Raw genomic sequence first — 23,056 nt, 5'->3', positions numbered from 1 at the left:
TGAGCCAGGTATGGTGGCGGGCACCTGTAGTCCCAGCTACTTGGGAGGCTGAGGCAGGAGAATCACTTGAACCTGGGAGGCGGAGATTGCAGTGAGCCAGGATGGCAGCACTGCACTCCAGCCTGTGCGACAGAGCAAGACTCCGTTTCAAAAAAACACAAAAAGAAGAAAGAAGAAAAATAAAGTTCTGTAGGAAACATTTCTCCCCATCAAATGGGCAAAACTCTAAAGCCTCACAGCATACTTCTTTGGAAAGGCTATGGGTAAGTAGACACTTTTATATACTGCTGGTGATAATTAAGAAATACAACCTTTACAGGGAGGGATTTTTCCAAAATCTAGCAAAATTGCATAGGTATTTACCTTTGGATCCAGCAATTATATTTGTAGAAATATATCATGAAGAAACACTGGCAAACATTTGGAAAACTGCACAAGACTATTATAATATTACGGATAATAGAAAAGACTAGAAACAATCCAAATATCCATCAATAGGTGACAAGTTGAATGGAGCATGTTGAATAAACTATTGCACATCTACACAATGGAGTACTATAAAACAGTATAAGAAATCTCTCTGTATACTCTTATGGAACAATCTCTAGGATATATTGATAAGGGAAAAAACAAGGTAGTAAAAAGAAGGCAAAGTTCATCTAAACAAGTGGGAACATGGGATATGGATATGAATATTTACTAACCAATGAAAGGCTACCATAAAATAAAAGCAAAAAAAAAAAAAAAAGTTAGAAAGCTTACCTATAGAAGAAGAGAGGGATAGTGTGATACAGACAGCTATATGTTTTCAAATATACTGTGTTTTGAAGATTTGACTTTGAGGCCTTAAGGTTTTTTTTTGTTTGTTTTTGTTTTTTAACATCATTATAAAATAAAATTAAGTACAAAGCAATATTTTAAAACTGAAAACAAATAAACCTAACCCTATATCCAGTTGACCTAATGTCATAGCAAGAACTCTTTTAAATTACTTTAAAACTCAGTAATTTGATTATGTGTTACTACTAAGACATACTCAAAGAAAAGAGCTGTAAAAAATGTAAACTATTTTTAACAATCACAATCACACATGTTGGTGGTGCTGTAACTACTCTGAGAGGGCTTTACGTGTGGTGTAGGATAAAGCAAACGAGTGATTAGGTTGGTATCATTGAAAACCAAGCTTTTTCTTCTTTTATTTTTTTATTTTACTGTAAGTTCTGGGATACATGTGCAGAACGGGCAGGTTTGTTACATAGCTATACGTGTGTCCTATGGTTTACTGCACCTATTGACCCATCCTCTAAATTCCTTCCTCTCACCCCTCACCTGTTTATGTGATGGATTACATTGATTGATTTGCATATGTTGAACCAGGCTTGCATGCCAAAGATAAAGCTGACTTGATCATGGTAGATAAGTTTTTTGATGTGCTGCTAGATTTGGTTTGCCAGTATTTTATTGAGGATTTCTGCATCATTGTTCATCAGGATATTGGCCTGAAGTTTTCTTTTTTGTTGTGTCTCTGCCAGGTTTTGGTATCAGGATGATGCTGGCTTCATAAAATGAGTTAGGGAGGTGCCCCTCCTTTTCAATTGTTTGAAATAGTTTCAGAAGGAATGGTACCAGCTCCTCTTTGTACCTCTGGTAGAATTCAGCTGTGAATCCATCTGGTCCTGGGCTTGTTTTGGTTGGTAGACTATTAATTACTACCTAAATTTCAGAACTTGTTATTGGTATACTCAGGGATTCGACTTCTTCCTGATTTAGTCTTAGGAGGGTGTTTGTGTCCAGGAATTTATCCATTTCTTCTAGATTTTCTAGTTTATTTGCATAGAGGTGTTTATAGTATTCTCTGATGGTAGTTTGTATTTCTGTGGGGTCAGCGATGATATCCCCTTTATCATTTTTTGTTGTGTCTATTGGATTCTTTTCTTCTTTATTAGTCTAGCTAGTGGTCTATTTTGTTATTTAAAAAAAAAAAAACAAAAAAACAGCTCCTGGATTCATTGATGTTTTGGAGGGTTTTTTGTGTCTCTATCTCCTTCAATTCTGCTCTGATATTAGTTATTTCTTATCTTCTGCTAGCTTTTGAATTAGTTTGCTCTTGCTTCTCTAGCTTTTGTAATTATGATGTTAGAGTGTCAATTTGAGATCTCTCTAGCTTTCTGACGTGGAAATGTAGTGCAATAAATTTCCCTCTTAACACTGCTTTAGCTGTGTCCCAGAGATTCTGGTATTCTGTCTCTTTGTTCTCATTGGTTTCAAAGTACTTTTTGATTCCTGCCTTAATTTCATTATTTACCCAGGAGTCATTCAGGAGCAGGTTGTTCAATTTCCATGTAAATTGTGCAGTTTTGAGTGAGTTTCTTAATCCTGAGTTCTAATTTGATTGCACTGTGGTCTGAGAGACTGTTTGTTATGATTTCAGATCTTTTGCATTTGCTGAGAGGGTTTTACTTCCAATTATGTGGTTGATTTTAGAAAAGTGCCATGTGGCACTGAGAAGAATGTATATTCTGTTGATTTGGGGTGGATAGTTCATCTATCAGGTCAACTTGATCCAGAACTGAGTTCAAGTCCTGAATATCCTTGTTAATTTTCTGTCTCATTGATCTAATATTGACAGTGGGGTGTTAAAGTCTCTCACTATTGTTGTGTGGGAGTCTAAGTCTCTTTGTAGGTCTCTGAGAACTTGCTTTATGAATCTGGGTGCTCCCGTATTGGGTGCATATAGATTTAGGATAGCTAGCATTTCTTGCTGCATTGATCCTTTTATCATTATGTAATGCCAATGCCTTCTTTGTCTGTTTTTTTTTTTTTTTTTTTTTTGAGACGGAGTCTCGCTGTGTCACCCAGGCTGGAGTGCAGTGGCCGGATCTCAGCTCACTTCAAGCTCCGCCTCCCGGGTTCACGCCATTCTCCTGCCTCAGCCTCCCGAGTAGCTGGGACTACAGGCGCCCGCCACCTCGCCCGGCTAGTTTTTTGTACTTTTTTTTTTTAGTAGAGACGGGGTTTCACCGTGTTAGCCAGGATGGTCTCGAACTCCTGACCTCATGATCCGCCCGTCTCGGCCTCCCAAAGTGCTGGGATATCTGTTTTGATCTTTGTTGGTCTAAAGTCTGTTTTGTCAGAGACTAGGATTGCAACTCCTGCTTTTTTTCCTTTCTGCTTGCTTGATAAATTTTCCTCCACCCCTTTATTTTGAGCCTATGTATGTCTTAGCACATGAGATGGGTCTCCTGAATACAGCACATCAATGGGTCTTGACTCTTTATCCAATTTGCCAGCCTGTGTATTTTAATTAGGGCACTTAGTCCATTTACGTTTAAGGTTAGTATTGCTATGTGTGAATGCAATCCTGTCATGATGATGCTATCTGGTTATTTTGCATACTAGTTGATGCAGTTTCTTCAGAGTGACATTTGTCTTTATATTTTGGTGTGTTTACGCAGTGGCTGGTACTGGCTTTTCCTTTCCATATTTAGTGCTTCCTTCAGGAGCTCTTGTGAGGCAGGCCTGGTGGTGATGAAATCCCTCAGTATTTGGAAAACCAAGCTTTTCAACATGAGGGAAAGGAGATACAGATGTAAACCTGTAGTCCTGAATTTGAACTGGAACATCAGTTTGACATATCAAAATATCTTTGAATAAAATACATATTTCTTTGGTTGGTTCACTCTGTAAAAACCAAGAAACAGTGATCAACTCAGCTGAGCCCCACTGACACCCAGATTGGGGTACTGAAATATTTTCCACTAAAAGAAACTGGGGGTTTTAGAGAGATGAATGAATTCTGGATCTGGTTTAGGAAATGTGGAGCTACCCACCCTTCAGAAACACACACACACACACACACACACACACACACACACACACACACAAGAATCTGAATCTTATCAATGTATTATATTTCATCAAGGAGAGGCAATCAACAAAATTCAGACTGTGGAGAAACTCCATATGGCAATAGAGCCAATTTCTTCAACAACAACAACAACAAAAAATGCAAAGATTAAAACCCAGCATATTGAAGGAGAACCTACAAAGAGACAAAATGTAACAGTGAACCACAATATATGTACTTACTTGAATCACAAGTCAAATAGGCAATATTTTAAAAAGAGTGGAAAGAAGATAATTGGGGATCTGTGAACACTGATGAATATTTTAAGGATTTAAGAAAATTTTTAGGTGAGGATGGTTTTGTGTTTTAGGGTAAGCACCAAATCCTATCCAGGAGTTTAAAAATTGTTGAAGATGGGTAGTGAGTATATTAGCTTATTATTTTAGTTTCTCTACTTTTGTTTGTGTCTAAAATTTTCTGCAAGAATAGTTAAAAATATTTCCATTAATTCAAATTTGCATTGTTACTAATAGCAACAATGAAAACTCTTTTATCAAGAGAAGATTTTTGATGTTTGACTTTTCTTATTAATATTTCAAGGATGCTTATAAGATACCATTTAAGTCTGAAACTCAATTAGCTGTTCAAGCTTAACACTGGCAAATTTTCTTCCCAATTAGTTTCCTCTGCTTCATAAAAGTCATTTCAAGTAAACTGAGAGAACTAGAAACTAGAACTGAGTGATAACAAATACCTTTGAAAATTTATTTTATGATTTAATTTCATTCTAATGTAGGCTTTTAGTAATTGTATATACATTGCCAAACACTCAAAGTTTTAGAAAAACTAAATTATGTATCATATTTAGAGATATTTCTCCTATTGTTAGCTTTTTATTAAGGTATACTCCCCTTTTACTCAATCTTCTATTACTCCATTGAATAGAACAAGTTTTATATAGTAAAGTTGGAAAATCATGTCAGTGAACCAAAAACTGATTATACCTTTAGCATGTTGTTGTAATTGGCTAAACATATGGGGAAAGATTCACATCATATCCTTATTTGATACTTTTACCAAAATTAACTTTATAATGGATTAAATATTTAAATATTGAAAATGAAATAATAAAAGTAACATAATATGAATTCTTGATAAATGTTTATATAACCTATGTTGAAGAGTAACATTCTCTTGTGATATCAAGGCAGATGCTACATGAAAAGATGAGTAGACTCGAGCACACAAAAACCTTAACCAAAATATCACAAAGTACTCCTCTTCTCCCAGTTAGTGACCCACTGGTAAATGTTTAAAACATATGTAATTGAGGGTTAATATTAATATATTAAAGCCGTTTCACTTCTGAGTGGATGAGAAAAAGATAATGTCTAAGAAAAAAGAAAAAGATAATCTCTAAGAAAAAATGGACTAAGGGCATGAATAAATAATGCAGAAATAAATAGAAATCACTGATACACATGTGAAAAAATGTTTATATATGCTTGCTAGTAATAAAATAAATGCAAATTAATATGAAGATGACAATTTCTCATCTACCAAAGTGACAAAGACAAGGCGCCTGATTGGGCGGGTGTGTGATATTAGGGACTCAAGTACTGCACTGCTGGGAGAAGTAGCAATCAACACAAGTCTCTCTCAAGGCGATTTGGCAGTATTAAGACTCATAACATTTACATAACCTTTAACATGGAATTTTTTTTCTCTAGAAATTTTTTCTTGAAAAGAAAAAACAGAATGAGTGTGGAAACATTTAGCATAAATGTTTATTGCAGTGTTATTTATAATAGCAAAATACTGTAAGCAACCTGAAATCCAAGGATGAAAGAATTTGTTTAAACCCTTGGTAGATATACACAGATGTTAAAGAGGTGCTTTATTAACAGAGAAACACGTTATAGCTGTTGTTAAGTAGGAAAAGAAAGGTTCAAAGATATTTATATTGTTATTCCATATTTATTTATATATAGTCTATCAGCATTTTATATGAGAAACCTGTAATTTTGTGATACATCTAAAAAAGATGTCTTATTTCCTATTTATATTTGAAAAGATTCGATAAGAACCTATGTTGTAAAATGTAACTATAGGAAAGATCATTCAAAATATTGTAATGCTTGTTCTTTTTCTTAATTTTTTTGATTTTTAATTTTTACAAGCTAATTGTAGTTGTACATATATATGGGCTATATGTGATATTTTCACACAAACATACACTGTGTAATGATCACATCTGGGATATCCATAGCAACTGGGATATCCATGACCTCAAATATTTATCATTTCTTTGTGGTGGGAACATTCCAAATCTACTGCACCCACATTATGAGTAGGAACATGTGACATTTTTCTTTCTGTGCCTGGCTTATTTCACTTAACATATGATCCTCAAGTTCCATCCCTGTTGTTGCAAATACCAGGATATCATTCTTTCTTATGGCAGAATAATATTCCATTATGTATATATGCCACATTTTCTTTATCCATTCATCCACTGATGGACACTCAGGATAATAGCATATTTTGCCTTTTGTTAATAGTGCTGCAAAAAAACATGGGGGTGCAGACATCTCTTTGATATACTGATTTTCTTTCTTTTGGTTACTTACCCAGCAAGGGGATGCTGGATCATATCATCATTCCACTATGCAGAACCATATAGACATTCCTCAAAAATCTAAAAATAGAACTACTATAAACAACAATGTTCTTTCTTGTTGAGGCAGAGTACTGATGAACTCCAGAGGGAAAGCCCAGAATGGACAGGAACCTGCATGATGTATACTCATATTGTTATCAAGCTAAACTGAATCCATTTGCCCATAAGCAACAGAAAACTAAACACCAAAGCTCCGGGTTTTGCAGTGAGAAAGGTTTTTGTGAGTGGATTGACAAGGAGACTGGAGGAAATGCTCAAGTTGGTCTCCCCTTACTGTCCTTGTCAACATAAATTTTAGGGAGACGTTTTGAGGGTGGGGCTTTGGGTCTGGAAAGAAATGGCATTTGAGAAGTCCCTTGGGCATGTGCTGTTGACCCTGCATGCTTCTTTATGCCTTGCATGTTCAAAAAGTGGCAGCATTAGCGTGATTTGGAGGTGGAGTTTTCAGCCCTCTGTGTCAAAATGTCCCTTATGGGGTGAGTAAATCTACTCTGTAAATCTACTCTGTGCAGACTGTAGTCAGCCATGTTGGTTCCAACTAGTGTCAGCCTGCCAGCCAACTTTGTTGCAAATCCTGGGAATTTTAACAATCTATTTTCTTCTCTACTTGTTATCTTCACTGTGTTGCAAAGCAAGCTGGAGAAATTTTGCTAGTTAACAAATTCTCTAACCCTGGGGCATGCCTCAGTGCCCCCTGTCTTTTAATCACTCCTCAATCTTGTGATGATGACCATTCTAGGTATTTTCTGCTGACCAGGAGCATCAACCTTAGTTAGAGAAATGAAATTGTTTAGCACTTTGCTGTGGGAGTTCCCTGGTATCAGGCTTACATTTCAGAAATTGTTTCAACCCGGTTCTGGGAAAGAGACATTTTCAGCATCAGAGAGTTAAGAAATTGAACATTTTTCTCATAACACACAGGAGGAAATGAATAATCAGGAAAAGTTGCAATACAGGTGAGAAAAATGATCCAAAATCCTGGGGAAGCCAACTGAAAAGATTATAAAGTAGAAGAACTCTGGTTCTTTGGTAGATACTTGGTTAAGGCAGGTGGCTTCTTGTCTGATTTTCTCCAAATGTGTCTCAACTTCTGCAGTGGTATTAATGTAAATGCAACATGATGTGTTAGCTACTACACAAACAACTCCTTGCTCGGCCAGTATACAATCAAGAGTCACTCCATGATCTATACTATTTTAACCAAAGAATCTAGCACCTCTGTTTTGCCACTATGGGTAAGATGGTCTCATTGGCAAGCCTTGCCAGGGTGTTGGAAAGATTTCTAATCCTGTGTTCATGAACTGCACACCCCACCTAGTTAACAGAGTTCACCTGAAGAAATATCATGCCCCATGTGATAAGCTGCCTGACAAATATTTACTGGGCAGGGTATCTCACATAAATCTTGGCCCTTGCATATAGTTTTATGATACTAGTCCAATACTTGGCATCACTAACATTATTGATAAAGAAAGAAATGAGTAGGTACCCGAGTAAACAGAACCCTCCTATATGACAGCTGTCAAGGTATTCATAGGTCCAAGACTGGCCATTTGTTCTGCAAGTAAAGATATATCCTGAAGAGGGCACACAGAATACTAAACATGTTGTTAAAATTCAAGTTTTTGGGAATTTCATTTAGGACTTGGTCAAGCCAGGGGTCAGTTTATGGTGGTGTCCAGGAGGAGTCATCTATTGTACAAACTGGTAGGGAAGTGGGTGGTCCTTGAAGGTATACTCAATTCCTTCTTGACATAATGGTGTAGACCTGTACTTTGACATAATGGTTTAGACTTTCTTGACATAATGATGTAGACCTGTACTTTAATATAATGGTGTATACATTCTTGAAATAATGGTGTAGACCTGTACTTTGAGGATGCATTAATTCATCTCTTCTGGACTGCAGGATAGGAAACAGGAAGCAGAAAGTAAATGTTGTTATGTAAATAGATGATTTCAGTCCTTCCATTAGCCAATATCTGGTGTATGTGGGCATAGGCCTCTTTGTGCTTGCATTGTTTTTCAGCTGTTAGCATAGGTGTGTCTTTGTGGGAACTGTTACTGGAAAACAGGGAACTGACAATTCTCCATCAGCCAATCTGACTCGATAGGTTATACCTATGGTTTTGTTTTTATTTTTGTTTTTGTTTTTATCATAGGTCATCATGAAATTTGGCATGCTAGAGAAATGGGTCACAGGGATAATTAGGAGATCAGCAAGGTTAAGTACAGAGGAGGTTCTTGGATCACATATGCAACACTAAGTAAAATCCCCAAAGTGGCAAGAGATTGGGAAATTTGTATTAAGGAAAAATTCCCATGCTATGGTTAAAGCAAGTGAAAGGATATTGTTAAGAAGAAGGAGGGGTGGATAATTTTAACAGAGGGAATGAAGAGCCTTAATGATCATCAAGAAATGATTTAATTTTTTCAAGTAGTAACACACACACAAATCACAAATTAATAGAAATTTAGGACAAAGCAAGCAACAAGTAGATCAAGAATTTAAGAGGCATACATGTCTTCTCTTGTGGCTTTCTTTTGAAAAGCAGCTAAGAGCAGCCAAAGGCTCACAAAAACAGGAGGCTGAGAGAAGTCTGTGTCAGAGGTATGCTTCCAATAGATGTTGGGGTGGCCTTAGCCCTTATGGAAATCCTCAGCACAGTTCCCATTCTATTGGCAGGGCTGTGGGGATAGGGTCAATCTGCTGAACCGGAACCACCTTGACACGAGAGTGGTGAATCCAAGGCGTGACTTCCTATAATTTAACAGAGGAATGAGTTACCAGGCATACTTCATAAGGCCCCCACATACCCGGGATGCAGCTTATCTTCCGAATGTTTGTTCTTCCAAGATTTAAGCACCATCCAGTCTCCTAGAGTCAAATGATGAAGAGGCATATCTGTAACAGACCTTAACCTGCTGGAGGCAAACTTATGAATAGCAGTTAAAGTGGCACCTGGGGATTGGACATATCTGATGAGATCTGGTTCTCTTACCCTCCATGTCTCCAAGGCCCTAGGTCAAGCTCATTTTGAAGGAAGGGTATCTCATAAAGTTTTTTGTAAGGGCTCAATTGGAGCTACTTTGTGGGGGCCACCCTCACTCTAAGCAGTGCAACCAGCAGCACCTTATCCCAGGTCAAATTAGTTTCTTGACAAATTTTAGCCAGAGCTTTTTTTAGAGTGTAGTTCATCTTTTCTATCATTCTTGTTGAGTGGAGTCTCCTTGAAGAATGGAGTTTCCATTGTACTCCCAGAGCTCCAGAGACTTCCTGTGTCATTCTAGCAATGAAGGCTGCTCCACTGTCACTTTGCATTGAGGAAGGCAGTCCAAACCTAGAAATGGTTGATATTAGTAAGGTTTTGCCTACTTCAGAAGACTTTTCTGTCCTATTAGGAAGGACTTATACCTATCTTGCAAAAGTATCCACAATAGTAGCAGATACCTCAAGTTTCTGGCAACCTTCAGCATCATGGTGAAATCCGTTTGCCAGTCCTCACTGGTGGGTTTGTTTTTTTTTTTTTTAACTTTTCTCGCTTCTTTTCCTTCTACCTCCTCTTTCTCTCCTTCCTCATCTTCCTCCTCCTCCTTCTCCTCCTCCTCCTTCTCCTCCTTCTCCTCCTCCTCCTCCTCCTCCTCCTCCTCTTCTTCTTCTTCTTCTTCTTCTTCTTCTTCTTCTTCTTCTTCTTCTTCTTCTTCTTCTTCTTCTTCTTCTTCTTCTTCTTCTTCTCCTTCTCCTTCTCCTTCTCCTTGTCCTTCTCCTTCTTCTTCTTCTTCTTCTTCTTCTTCTTCTTCTTCTTCTTCTTCTTCTTCTTCTTCTTCTTCTTCTTCTTCTTCTTCTTCTTCTTCTCCTCCTCCTCCTCCTCCTCCTCCTCCTCCTCCTTCTCCTCCTCCTCCTCCTCCTCCTCCTCCTCCTCCTCCTCCTCCTCCTCCTCCTCCTCCTTCTTCTTCTTCTTCTTCTTCTTCTTCTTCTTCTTCTTCTTCTTCTTCTTCTTCTTCTTCTTCTTCTTCTTCTCCTCCTCCTCCTCCTCCTCCTCCTTCCTCCTCCTCCTCCTTCTTCCTCCTCCTCCTCTTCCTCCCCTTACTCTTCTTACTCTTCTTCATCTGCTTCTGCTTCCTGATTTTTAGAGATAGGGTCTTGCTATGTTGCCCAGGCTGGTATTGAACTCCTGGGATCAAAAGATCCTCCTGCCTTGGCCACCCACATTGCTGGGATTATAGGCCTGAGCCTCAGCCCCTGACCCCTCACCTGGTCTTAATCTCCTGGCTTGAACTCCTTTTATGACTGAGATGGACCAGTCTTTCTGTTATGGAGTAACCCTTTTTTTCTAAGGGATGATTTAATTTGTTTCCCTGGTTCCCTACTTCCTACCTAGACCTTTAGAAAAGGAAATATAGCCTTTTACCCTCTCCTTCATCAGACACTCCCTACAGGGCAAGGTCATCTATTTCCTGGAGAGTTAATAATCAATTTACAGACCAAAGGATCCCCACTAAGGAACTCCCTCCATCAGGAGGTGGCCTCAAGAGATAACAGCCTGTCCACGAATGTGCCAGCAGTTACCAGCTTGACTGCCTACTGGATAAGGCACCAGAGCTTGCATGGACCCCTCACTTTGATTATTTCCTCCTTGCCTTTTAAAAGTGCCTGCTTTCTGTCCCAAAAGTGAAGCAGTATGGCAGGACACATGTGCCACTTCCCCAAATTAGCTTTGGAATAAACCACTTTCTTTATATCAGACCTCACTCTTGTTACTTGGACTCTGCACTTGGTGAGCAACTAACCTGATGTTCAGTTACATTTGGTTTATTCTTTGTACAGATCACACATTGATGTATTACCTTTTGGACTGTTCTCCACATGTTGGGTCCAATGATATATTTTTGTATCCATTGTAGTGTAGCATCCCTACCATAGCGAGTGCTCTTGTGGACATGACTAATTACTTCTTCCATTAAGTCCTGAGGAATCAGGACCTTTTCTTGTCTATCACATATCCCTCTTTCTTTAGTATACTTGTATGTGGTGTCCTGAGAACACATTGGTCCCCAATTAAATCCCCATTGACTGAATCTTTCCAAGCCCTCAGGGGAGTAGAAGGGCTTACTTTTTGATGAGTGTGTATTTAGTTTGAGCTGGACATGTCCTGATGAGTGTCACTACAGCATTTTCAGCCCTCCATATCCCTTGATCCATGAAACTACTTCCATCAGTGAATCAGATTTGGATCTTTTAGGGGTTGATTTACTGAGTTGAGCTGACTAGAATAAACTTGATCGAGTATGAATTAATAATGAATTTGGATTCCCAACTTTGGGCTCATGGCTAAGCCCCTTTAGAAAGCCATGAAAGATGAGGACAAGGAACCCCTAAAATGGACTGGGGAATGTCACAAAGTTTATACAATATGAATGCAACAATGAATAGTTTCTTCCATGCTACTCAGGAGTAAGGTGGTAAGATTCAAGATGGAGACTACTTTTAGTTTCACATTTGAGTTGCCCAGCAATAATGTTTTGTATTTTTCTAGCCTCTCAGGTATAAGTCAATGTCCTCCTTTTTGTTCTAAAAGAGGTAACATGTAATGTGGGGTTTGCATTGTAGTAGGCTGCCCTATGGTAAACTTGTCAGCCTCTAAAAAGAGCAAGTCACAAATGATTGCTACTGCCTGAAGTCAAACTGGCCATCTTTGTGTGACAACATCCAGGTCTGAAAAATAAGCCACAGGTTTCTTATGGGCCCTAAATTCTGAGTTAACACCCCAAGGCTTACTTGCCATCTTTCATGACAAAAAGGTTAGAAGATTTTCTTAGATCTGGAGGGCCTAGGGAAGGAGCAATCACCAATTTTTCTTTTATGTCCTGGAAAACTTCGTGACATTCTCCAGTCCATTTTAGGGGTTCCTCATCCTCATCTTTCATGGCTTCCTAAAGGGGCTTAGCCATGAACCCAAAGTTTGGAATCAAAATTCAGAAAAATCCTACCATTCCCAAAAAACCCTAGTGGAGTAGTTATCTATCTATGTATCTATGTATCTATGTATCTATGTATCTATCTATCTATCTATCTATCTATCTATCTATCTATCCATCCATCCATCCATCTATTGGTTTTCAGCCAGTTCCATGCTCACCACTCCCATAGCCTTAGTTATAGTCTTTTGTTATAATGTTGAATGTGTCAGGTCTCAGGAAACAGAATCACTCTGACCTTCTCATGCCCACCTCTCACCTGCTCCAAGGCAGGACTCTGATCTTCCCCTGTCTTTCTGATTGTGGGTCATAAGACCTTCATTCCAGAGAGGGTCTCATTCCATACCCTGGGGGAAGGAATACTGACATCCTGAAGCTTCCATAAAAACCCAAGAGAACAGGGTTCAGGGAGTTTCTGGATAGCTGGACATGTGGAGGTTCCTGGAGGGTGGCATGCCCAGGGAAAGCATGGAAGCTCCACACCCCTTCCCCCATACCCCACCCTACACACCTCTTCATCTGTATTTATCCTTCCTTTCTAATATCCCTTATAATAAACTTGTAAACATAAGTTAGTGTTTCCCTGAGCTCTGTGAGCAGCTTGAGCAGCTCCTGCAAATTGATTGACCCCAGAGAGGGGATCTTGGGAGCCCCATCTTGAGGCTGGTAGATCAGAATTTCCAGAGGTCCAGAATTGCAACTGGTGTCTGAGGGAGTTGCAGGAGGGAGTTGAGGGAGCAGTCTTGTGGGATTGAGATCTCAATGTGTGGGAGCTAATGCTACCTCCAGAAAGATAGTGTTGGAATTGAATTGGAGGAAACCCAGCTGGTATCTGCTACAGAATTGATTGCTTGCTTGCTGGTGGGGAGAAAGTCCCACATTATTTAGGGGTCAAAGAAGTCTTGTTAGTTGATTGCTGTTGTTGGTATTAGAACAGAGGAAAAACATGGCTTGAGGGTTTAATAGCAATTGGTGTCAGATAAATAAGGTTTCCTAGAGAGGCCCTAACTCACAGAAATATGTGGTTTGGGAAGAGAAAGGATGGAAATGTGGGGGAATAAGGAACCTTTCATTCCCTGAGTGACCACATAGTCACCCATGGCATGGAGCTACAGCTGTGCTGCACGCAGTTACTAAAGGCAAAAGTTACAGTTACTAAAGGCAAAAGTTATCAGTGAAATTTAGAAATGGGTCAAACTAAACTCCTGGGGAGTTGGTTTACTGGCTGCCTAAGGAAATGCAAACTAATAACAAAGAAAGGGAAATACTCAATCCCTTCATTATTGTTATCTATAATAGCTAAGATGGGAATAAAAGAGAATACTTACTAGGTTGGGCCTTGAGCTGGACCAAGCTCAGATGTGGATGTGTCCGGGTTCAGGCCACTAACCACAAAGTCATCCACAAAGGGGAAAGTTCTGTTCCTTGGGGATAGCAGAAAGTGCCTCTGAGACCTGTGATTACCAAGAAGGTAGTTAAATGTTGGGGAAGGGCAAAATCAAGTAACTTGAAACCGGAGGGTATTGTGTGTGACAGAACTATCTCATTTTGAAGATCAACATTATCAGCTTCTTGAGGAACCTTCACTGAAGTGGATTATGAGATAAACTAATTTAGGGGCAGTATCTTTGGTTTTAAATGCTGCAGAGTGGAAGACCATGTTTGGGTGGATGCATTTGGGTTGAACAATTGCAGATAGGTATATATGAACTAGAAACACAGGAGGTTATTCCTGAAGAAACAGCCCACCTGGTGGCTGGGACACAAGCCCCTGTAAGTTCTGTTTACCCTGAGAATGGGACCTGCCAAACTCCATCTATAAGTACCAAGTGGAGCACCAGATGAAGTAGCTGATATGCTTCCTCCCAATAGTTTCTCGCTCAGGGCTTCAGCCAGCAAGGTGGCCTGGTGTTTCATTTTGCTCTGTTCATTATTTTCTGGGACCTCATCTCAGCCATTGAAAATTTTGAAAGCAATCTCAAACCACTGAGACATGGGCATTCCTAAAGCCTCTTCCACTATTTGCAATTTATTCTGAATGTTGGGGGCAGCTTGTCCTGTAAAGGTCATATTTCTCATTTTTAGATTTTTCAGAGCTTCCATATCTATCTCTGCATACCGTCAGTAAGCCCCCAAATTGTAAGTATTCTGAGGGGTCTTCTTTAGGCTTTTGTTTGACCTCCTGGGTGTAATTTAAACTTTTTGTGTCAAAACTCCTTTCTTTAGCCCCTTAAGTATGCAATCTCTATAATGTTCAAACTTATTTCTATCTTCCATGTCGCTAGGATTTCATCAAGGGTTGGTGTTGGGATGGTCAAGTCAGGGCAGCCCTTACCAAGTTATTAGGGGCTTCTTCATACGTCTTATCAGCCTTGGTACAGGCTCTTTGAAAGGAAAATTCTATGTTCTCCTGAAGTAAGGAGGGTATTTAAGTGAGTTTGGATATCTGCCCAAGGATTGTGGGTGGCAAAAAGAGAAGCATTCTTTTCTTTCTTTGTTGCAGACAGAAGGGATTGTAAAAACTGTTTTTTTTTCTCCACTGTCCTGCAAAAGAAGCTCAAGAAATTTTGCTAGTTAACAAATTATTTACCACTGGGGCACAGTTTCAGTATCTGATTTTAACATGTCATAAATTAAAGAAATGTAATACTTTTGGATTTTGAGGATGAACACAGATAGATATTTACCTCCAAGATATACACACACATATATATACATACACATAAACACAGACCTAAATATACAAGCTTGGGCAGTTTGATGAGGAAAGACTACTAATGCATTCATCCTGATAAATACCAAGAACAGATAAATAAGGGATTTAAACTCAATGGTACATCAAGTCCTGTGGTACAGTTATTTGTTATGATCAGATATCTGTAAAATATTTAATATTTGAAAATGTTCCAAAAGAATACCAGGGCTTAAATAAGCAGATTCATTCATTCAACAAATATTTATTAAGCACATGTTATTTGCCAAGAATCATTTTAGCCTGTGAGACTACTGCAGTAACTAAACAAATCTGTACCCTTATGTAGCTTTCAGTTGAGAAGTTAAATTTTTGTAGATCAAGTAATGGATAAATTTTTTAAAAAATTGGGCTTAGTCATACACATTCACTAGTTATGGAATCACAGACTGTGTACACCATTTTTAAAAAGCTCTGATATTAACCCTCTTACAGTTAACCGAACTCTGACCTTAGGGGTTTTTAACACAGAGGAGTGGACTCCACTTATTTTGCAAGGGCGAAAAAGGAGACATACTCAGGTTCCCAGATAATTTCCATTTTATTCATCCACCCTCACCCCACTCAATATCAAAAATCATAACTAGAACCTGTTCATTTTACTTTTAAATATTTCTTTAACATCGCCCATGTCTCTCCATGTATATTACCACCACGCACCACAAGTAACCATCATGTCTTGCTTGGGCCATGACAATCTCTTCCTAACGGGTCTCACCACATTCACCTTTATTCTGCTCCAACTCATTCTCTACACATGTACTGTAAGGTGTGCCTTTCTACCACTAGCTGCAGGGGCTATTGAGCAATGCACAGCTAGTCTACATTGAAATGAGTTGTAGCTATAAAACAGACACCATATTTCAAACACTTAGTGTGAAAAAAGGATGTAAAACATCTTGTTTATAATTTTTTATTTTTATTTTTTTTGAGACGGAGTTTCACTCTTGTTGCCCAGGCTGGAGTGCAGTGGCACAATCTTGGCTCATTGCAACGTCCACCTCCTGGGTTCAAGCAATTCTCCTGTCTTAGCCTCCTGAGTAGCTGGGACTACAGGCGCCTGCCACCATGCCCGGCTATTTTTTGTATTTTTAGTAGAGACAGCATTTCACCATGTTGACCAGGCTGGTCCTGAACTCCTGACCTCATCCACCCTCCTAGGCCTCCCAAAGTGCTGGGATTACAGGCGTGAGCCGCTGCACCTGGGCTCATTTATAATTTTTATATTGATTCCATATTGATTCCATGTTGAAGTGATCCATCGAATTAAGTAGAACATATTAAAATTAATTTCATCTGTTTCTTTTTACCTTTTTAAAAACTATGGTTGCCAGAACATTTATTATTGGATATGTAGCTTGCATTACATTTTTGTTGGACAGTACTGCTGTGTGCTGTAAAAAAATCTAATTATGCCAATCCTTGCTCATATTCTTTCAAAGTCTTTCTGTTACTCTTTAGATAAAGACCAAAATCTTTAGCTTGGCCTCTAGGTCTGTGAAAGATCTCCCACCTGCCTCACTATTTCCACCACTTTTCAACCTTCCCTCTTGATTTCTGAGCTCCAGTCAGTCATCTCTTTTTAGATACTTCAGCACAGTGATTTTTTCTAACTACAGACTGAGACTTAATAATGAGTCATGAAATAAATTCTGTGAATCAAGACCAGCGTTAAAATAATAGAAGGGAAGGAAGGGAAGGGAAGGGAAGGGAAGGAAAGGGAAGGGAAGGGAAGGGAAGGGAAGGGAAGGGAAGGGAAGGGAAGGGAAGGGAAGGGAAGGGAAGGGAAGGGAAGGGAAGGGAAAATAGGTTACATCGCAAACAAAAGGGTAAATATTATTTCATGTAAATGCTTGTTATGTTTTGTGTTACTTTACTGGATTATGTTGTAAAAATATATTTTGTATTGTAAGGAAAATGTTTGAGAAGCAATACTTTAACCCAGGGTTTCTCAACCTTGGTACTATTGACATTTTTGTTGGATCACCCTTTGTTGTCTAGGGGCTGTCCTGTTCTGTGTAGGATGTTGAGCAGTGTCCCCAACCTCTACCCACTAAATGTCAGTAGCACACCCTCTTCCATCATGACAACTAAAAATACTTCCAGATTTTGCCAGATGTCCCTGCGTAAGAAGCCTTTCTTTAACCCATCAGGTTTGATCTCACAACACAGCTTTTTTCCTTAACGGAAAGACACGTCTCACCACTCAACTCCTGGGTAACTCTTACTGACTCTTCAGTTCTCAGTTCAATTATACCATCCTTGGGAAAGTCTGTCCTAACTCTTCCAGGAAGATCTTTTCCTTTTATTACACATTCTAATAAAATCATGCTCTCTGTTTCAAGCACTTATCAGTTTCTAATTCTCCATTTATTTCTGTGATTATTAGGTGAATATCTACCTTCCTCACTAGGTAAAAGCAGGGATCATTTTTGTTTTGCTCACAATACAACAGTAAATATATATTTATTCAGTGTCTACTATGCATTGCCTCCATTCTAGGTGGTAGATATACACTGCATACCTGAACAAGTAAAATTCCTGCCCTTGAGTACCTGATAGCCTTGTTGGGGAGACCTAAAATACAGAAACAGACCAATACTTAAGTACAAATTAAAAAAGAAATGGTGCTAAAACAAAGATGTGTTTGGGGTTGGGAAGACCTATTTAGATAGAGTTGTCAGAATAACAACTCACAACTTAAAGTTCACAACTGAACTTTAAGTAAAATTTGAAGTATTAGAAAGATACAACCATATACATACAGGGAAAGAATATTCAAAGAACAAGTGCTATCTAACTAAAAGGCCTTATAACATGTTTCTAGTAGGCTTTTAAAAGATCATCTGCACTTAAGAAAATGCACCAAGGAGACTAAACATAAAGAAAGTGAAGCCACTTAGGAAGTCATTCAGTCAAGGCAGGAGGTCATTAGTATCTTTGACTGGGGGATGTCATACTGGTAATGAGAAGAAGTGTATGAAATACAAAAATTTACTAGATAAATACTATGTCAGTTCTGACAACTGACATACTAGGTACTTAGTAAATATTTGCTAATTTAATATCAATGTGAATGATAAAATAATAAAAAATGTGAATTCATTCAACATTTGCTAACACAATGAGATCAAAGCTTTAAGAAATTAAGACAACTTTGGAGTAAGTTTGAGTACTTGCTTTTTATTTTTGTCATGATATCTGCCTCTTAAAGCTTAGTTTAAATATTATATTGTCTAAGGAAAAATCTGTCCCTATAGCTATATTCTCATGGCAAGTTTGTTCTAGCTTCATTGTAGCATTTATCATTGTCCACCTTAGATAGTTATGTGTTCATCTGCCCAATTATGTTACGGTTGGTAGTGAAAGCTAATTTAAAAAAAATCATTTGAATTCTGATATAATAAACTGTATATTGAAGACATTAAAGAATGTTAAACAAAATGTTACATATTTATCACAGAATATTACTCGGGAGAATTCAATCTTTTCAGACTTTGCTTTGATGACTCTTTCAGTCAGAAATAATCTTCCAATGGACAGGAAATTAATTGTTTACAGTTTTTATTTCAAGTTAAAGTTTATTTTAAAAAGCAGTGTTTTAAAACATGTTTCAATGCCAGACATAGCAAAGGCTAGTTTCCACTAATACAAACAGTTTTTGATGATGCATTTCATTGTGGGAGTTAAGGGAATATATGTTTCATTTCTATGTGATGATTACTGAGGAGTAGAATTGCTGCATCAGAGGGTAAGTGTGTATTTAACTCCATAAGAAACTACCTAATCTTTTTCCAAAGAGATTAACCATTTTATACTCAGTCATGTATGAAAGTTCTTATTTTGCCACATCCTTATCAACTTTTGCTATGCCAGTCATTTTCATTTCAGCCATTTTAGTTGGTGTGAAATGATAATGTCATGGAAGTTTTAATTTGAAGTTTCCTGATGACTAGTGATGTTGAGCACTTCATCATATCTTTATTAGCCATTCATTTGTCTTTCTTTTGGAAGTGTCTGTTTTAGTCCTTTGCCCAATATTTAAAATTTGCTGCATTTTTGTTGTTGAACTGTAGATGTTCTTTACATATGGTGGATATATGTATTTTTCAGGTATATCTATTATGACTACTTTCCCCAAGTGTGTGATTTGCGTATTCATTTTCCTAATGGTGATATTTAAGGAACAGAAGTTTTTAATTTCAATGAAGTAATTTCTCATTTAAAAAAATTTTTATGGTTAATGTTTTCTATGGCTTAAGAAATCTTTGTTGGCTACAATTCATGGAGATATTATTCTATGTTTTCTTTAAAAAACATTATAATTCTAGCTTTTGAGTTTAAGTTTATGATCTTTTATTTTCTGTGTGTGATGTGTTGTAGGAATGGTAGTTTATTTTTTTCCTTATGGATACCCAGGTTTCTTGGAACCATTTACTGAGAAGACTTTTCTTTCCCTATTAAATTGCTGCTGTATTTTTGTAAAAATTTAATTGGTTGTTTATATAAGTGAGTCAACTTCTGGATTCCAGATTGTTGATGTTGTTTTGATCTATTTTTTTCTATCCTTTAAGTCAATATCACATTAACTTGATTACTGTAACATAAGTGTTACAATCAAGTATATGTAATTTCTTCAACTTGGATGTTCTTTTACAGAATTGTTTTTTGCTATCCTAGGTTTTTATAAATTTCATATACATTTTAGCACTTGCTTGACAATATCTAAGAAAGTTTGCTAGGATTTTATATGGGATTGTGTTGAAACTCTATATCCACTTCAGGAGAATTAACATCTTAATGGTAATTAAGTCTTCTAATCCATGAACATGGAATATATTACCATTTATTTAAGTCTCCTTTAATTTTTATTAACAATGTTATATAGTTTTTACTGTGGAAGTCTTGCACAACCATTGATATATTGTTAAATTTATGATTAAGCATTTTAATGCTATTGTTCAGAACATTTTCTATTATCTTATTTTTATCTCTGGGATATGTAGTGATGTCCCTTTTCCATTTCTGATATTGCTAATTTTTGTTCTCACTTTCTCTTTTTGTCCCCTGAGCATTTTAAAAGCCAATCAATTCTATTAATCTTTTTGCAGAATCAACTTTTGTGCAGAATCAACTTTCAATTATTGTTTATTATTTTAAATTTCATGTATCTCTGCTATTACCTTACTTATTTCTGCGCTTTGGTTTACTTTGAGTTTAATTTTGAAAAAGTCCAATTAAAATTTTTTACCACCCCTCCTCCATTAGATAAGAAGCCGTTTGATAGTAAGGACAATATCTAATGCTGCATATATAAAGCTTCAAAAATATTGGTTAAATCAATTGCCAGAGACGGAAATGGGAAAGTTCCAGTTGTCCAGCATGTAATTTGGTAAGCATTTGCATTAGTTATCTATTGATGAATAATATATTAACCCAAAGGTTCTTGCCTGATGGGGAAGGGGAAGAAATATAAGAAAATGACTAAAAGTAAAAATCACTTTAAAATGCAGAGGAGTGTAATAATGTAGAAAGAGCAGAGATGTGGAACAGAATGGGTCAAATTCCAGTCTCTAGATGTGGAATTTGAGGTAAATACTTCTCTGAACTTTAATCTCTTCATGAAAATGTGGTTATCACTACTTCTAATAGGTTTATAGAATTAAATGAAATAACATGTAAAACACCTGTAAGAATGTATACCATATATTAGTTCAACAGATGCCATTTTTATCAGTCTCAGTGTCATTTTGTAAATATGCTCTGAGAATAAAGTTACTACTGAGCATATGGTAGAAGATACATAAATAACATGGTTAGCACCAGGCACAGTCCATTTTAGATGCACCTAGAACACACACCCTGTAAATGTCTGTAGAACTTATAAACCTTTACAAATCATGTTATGGCTATTGGAGACAGAAAAAAGTCTATAGATACCTTTTTTGGCTTACAATTTTTGCTTAAAATCTATACCTTGTTTCTTCAACTGAAGATTTAGTTAATTTTTTTTTTTTCAAAAGACCAAGCTGTGAGCTAGTGCATATTAAAAGGAGAAAAAAATAAAGACAAGATGGGACATACGAAACAACCTTTGGACCACCATGTTCAATAAAATAGAGTAAAAACTGGTAATTCAAGATCAGGAATTCTGAATTTTCTCCTTGTATCTGAGTGACCACCCAAGGGGAATCACATAATTTCAATCTCTTAGGAATATTGTATCTTAGATAAATAAATCATCTCTTAAGACTATTAATGGGTGTAAAACACATTTCCATTATAACACATCAAAGGTTAGTGATCGTCATGATTTTCCTAGAATTTGCTGAATACCTATCATTGCCCTGAATATTAATAAAGAAATATCTGAGTTTGGAAAGACACACCCTAACACTTTTCACTTCTGCTGACATATTTTTGGCTAAAAAATCGTGTCTATGGTTAACTTTAAGTGAGTAGATGTGATGGTTAACATTGAGTATCAACTTGTTTCGATTGAAGGATGCAAAGTATTGTTCCTGGGTGTGTCTGTAAGGGTGCTGCCAAAGGAGCTTAATATTTGAGTCAGTGGACCGGGAGAGGCAGACCCACCCTCAATCTGATTGGGCACCATCTAATCAGCTGCCAGCATGGCTAGGATAAAAGCAGGCAGAGGAATGTGGAAAGACTAGACTCACTGAGTCTTCTGGCCTCCATCTTTCTCCCATGCTGGGTGCTTCCTGCCCTTGAAGGTAGGACTCCAAGTTCTTCAGCTTTGGGTCTCTTGGACCTTCAACCACAGACTAAAGGCTGCACTGTTGGCTTCCCTGCTTTTGAGGTTTTGGGACTCAGACTGGCTTCCTTGCTCCTCAGCTTGTAGACAGCCTATTGTGGGACCTCCTTGCGATCATGTGAATCAATACTCTTTAATAAAGTGCTCTTTATATATACATCTATCCTATTTTTTCTGTCCCTCTAGAGAACCCTGACTAATACCGTAGAGAAGTACAAGCCTTCTGTGAGCAACAGTAACATCTACCACAGACACTTAAAATAGCTACTAAACACATGGTTCTCTCCTTTTCTTTACTCATGAACCCTAAAACAACTTAGCTCTAGAGTACAGGCTGAAAAATAGTTGACATAAACTGATTCAACACTTATATTTTCCCAATCATGAACTACAGCTTTGAAGTGCTTTATACATACTTGTTCATGTATTCCACAAGACAAACTTAAGAGGTTAATATTATTACCCCTATTTTATAGATAGGGAAGTTAACGTACAGAGAAGAAAAGTGATTTGCCCAATATCACACAACTGGAATTCATAGCCAGGCAGACAGTCTGACCCCAGAATTCACACTCTTAACCATTAGAACACACTGTTCTACAGAGAGGGGAACAACATACACCAGGGTGTGTTGGGGGGAAAGGGGTGAGGAAAGGGAACTTAGAGGACGGGTCAATAGGTGCAGCAAACCACCACGGCACACATATACCTATGCAACAAACCTGCACGTTCTGCACATGTATACCTTTTTTTGGGGGGGGGGGGAAGAACACACTGTCCTCAGAATAGGTCCTTGACAACTATTTTTTGAAGAGCTATGGGCCAGGATCTGAGCTGGAATTTTTCATCTGTATTCTCAATATGCATGGAATGTGTATGTCAGAATCTAGCCATTATGCAGGAAGACCACCGCTGGACTTGAGAAAATTTTCCACAATGCACTATTTTTAATTGTAGACATATTAGAAAATAGTATTCTATTCATTTTGTATATTTTTCCATATTTCTACAAAGGGTCTTAAC

The 23,056-nt window shown here is 37.7% G+C and overlaps 1 long non-coding RNA gene across 1 annotated transcript in view; it reads left to right on the top strand.

Annotated features, from left to right (window-relative positions):
• Positions 1 to 23,056, top strand: part of LOC105466174 (uncharacterized) — a 118,170-nt gene that overhangs the window by 44,128 nt on the left and 50,986 nt on the right. The window contains exon 3 of the long non-coding RNA XR_011607778.1: positions 20,527 to 20,650. This is a non-coding gene — a long non-coding RNA (uncharacterized lncRNA). The remainder of the gene's footprint in view (positions 1 to 20,526; positions 20,651 to 23,056) is intronic.

This window comes from Macaca nemestrina, chromosome 9, assembly GCF_043159975.1.
Source record: "Macaca nemestrina isolate mMacNem1 chromosome 9, mMacNem.hap1, whole genome shotgun sequence".
Taxonomy (NCBI): domain Eukaryota; kingdom Metazoa; phylum Chordata; class Mammalia; order Primates; family Cercopithecidae; genus Macaca; species Macaca nemestrina.
The sequence above is the reverse complement of the archived record's forward strand: the minus strand, read 5'-3'. Positions and strand labels throughout refer to the sequence as shown.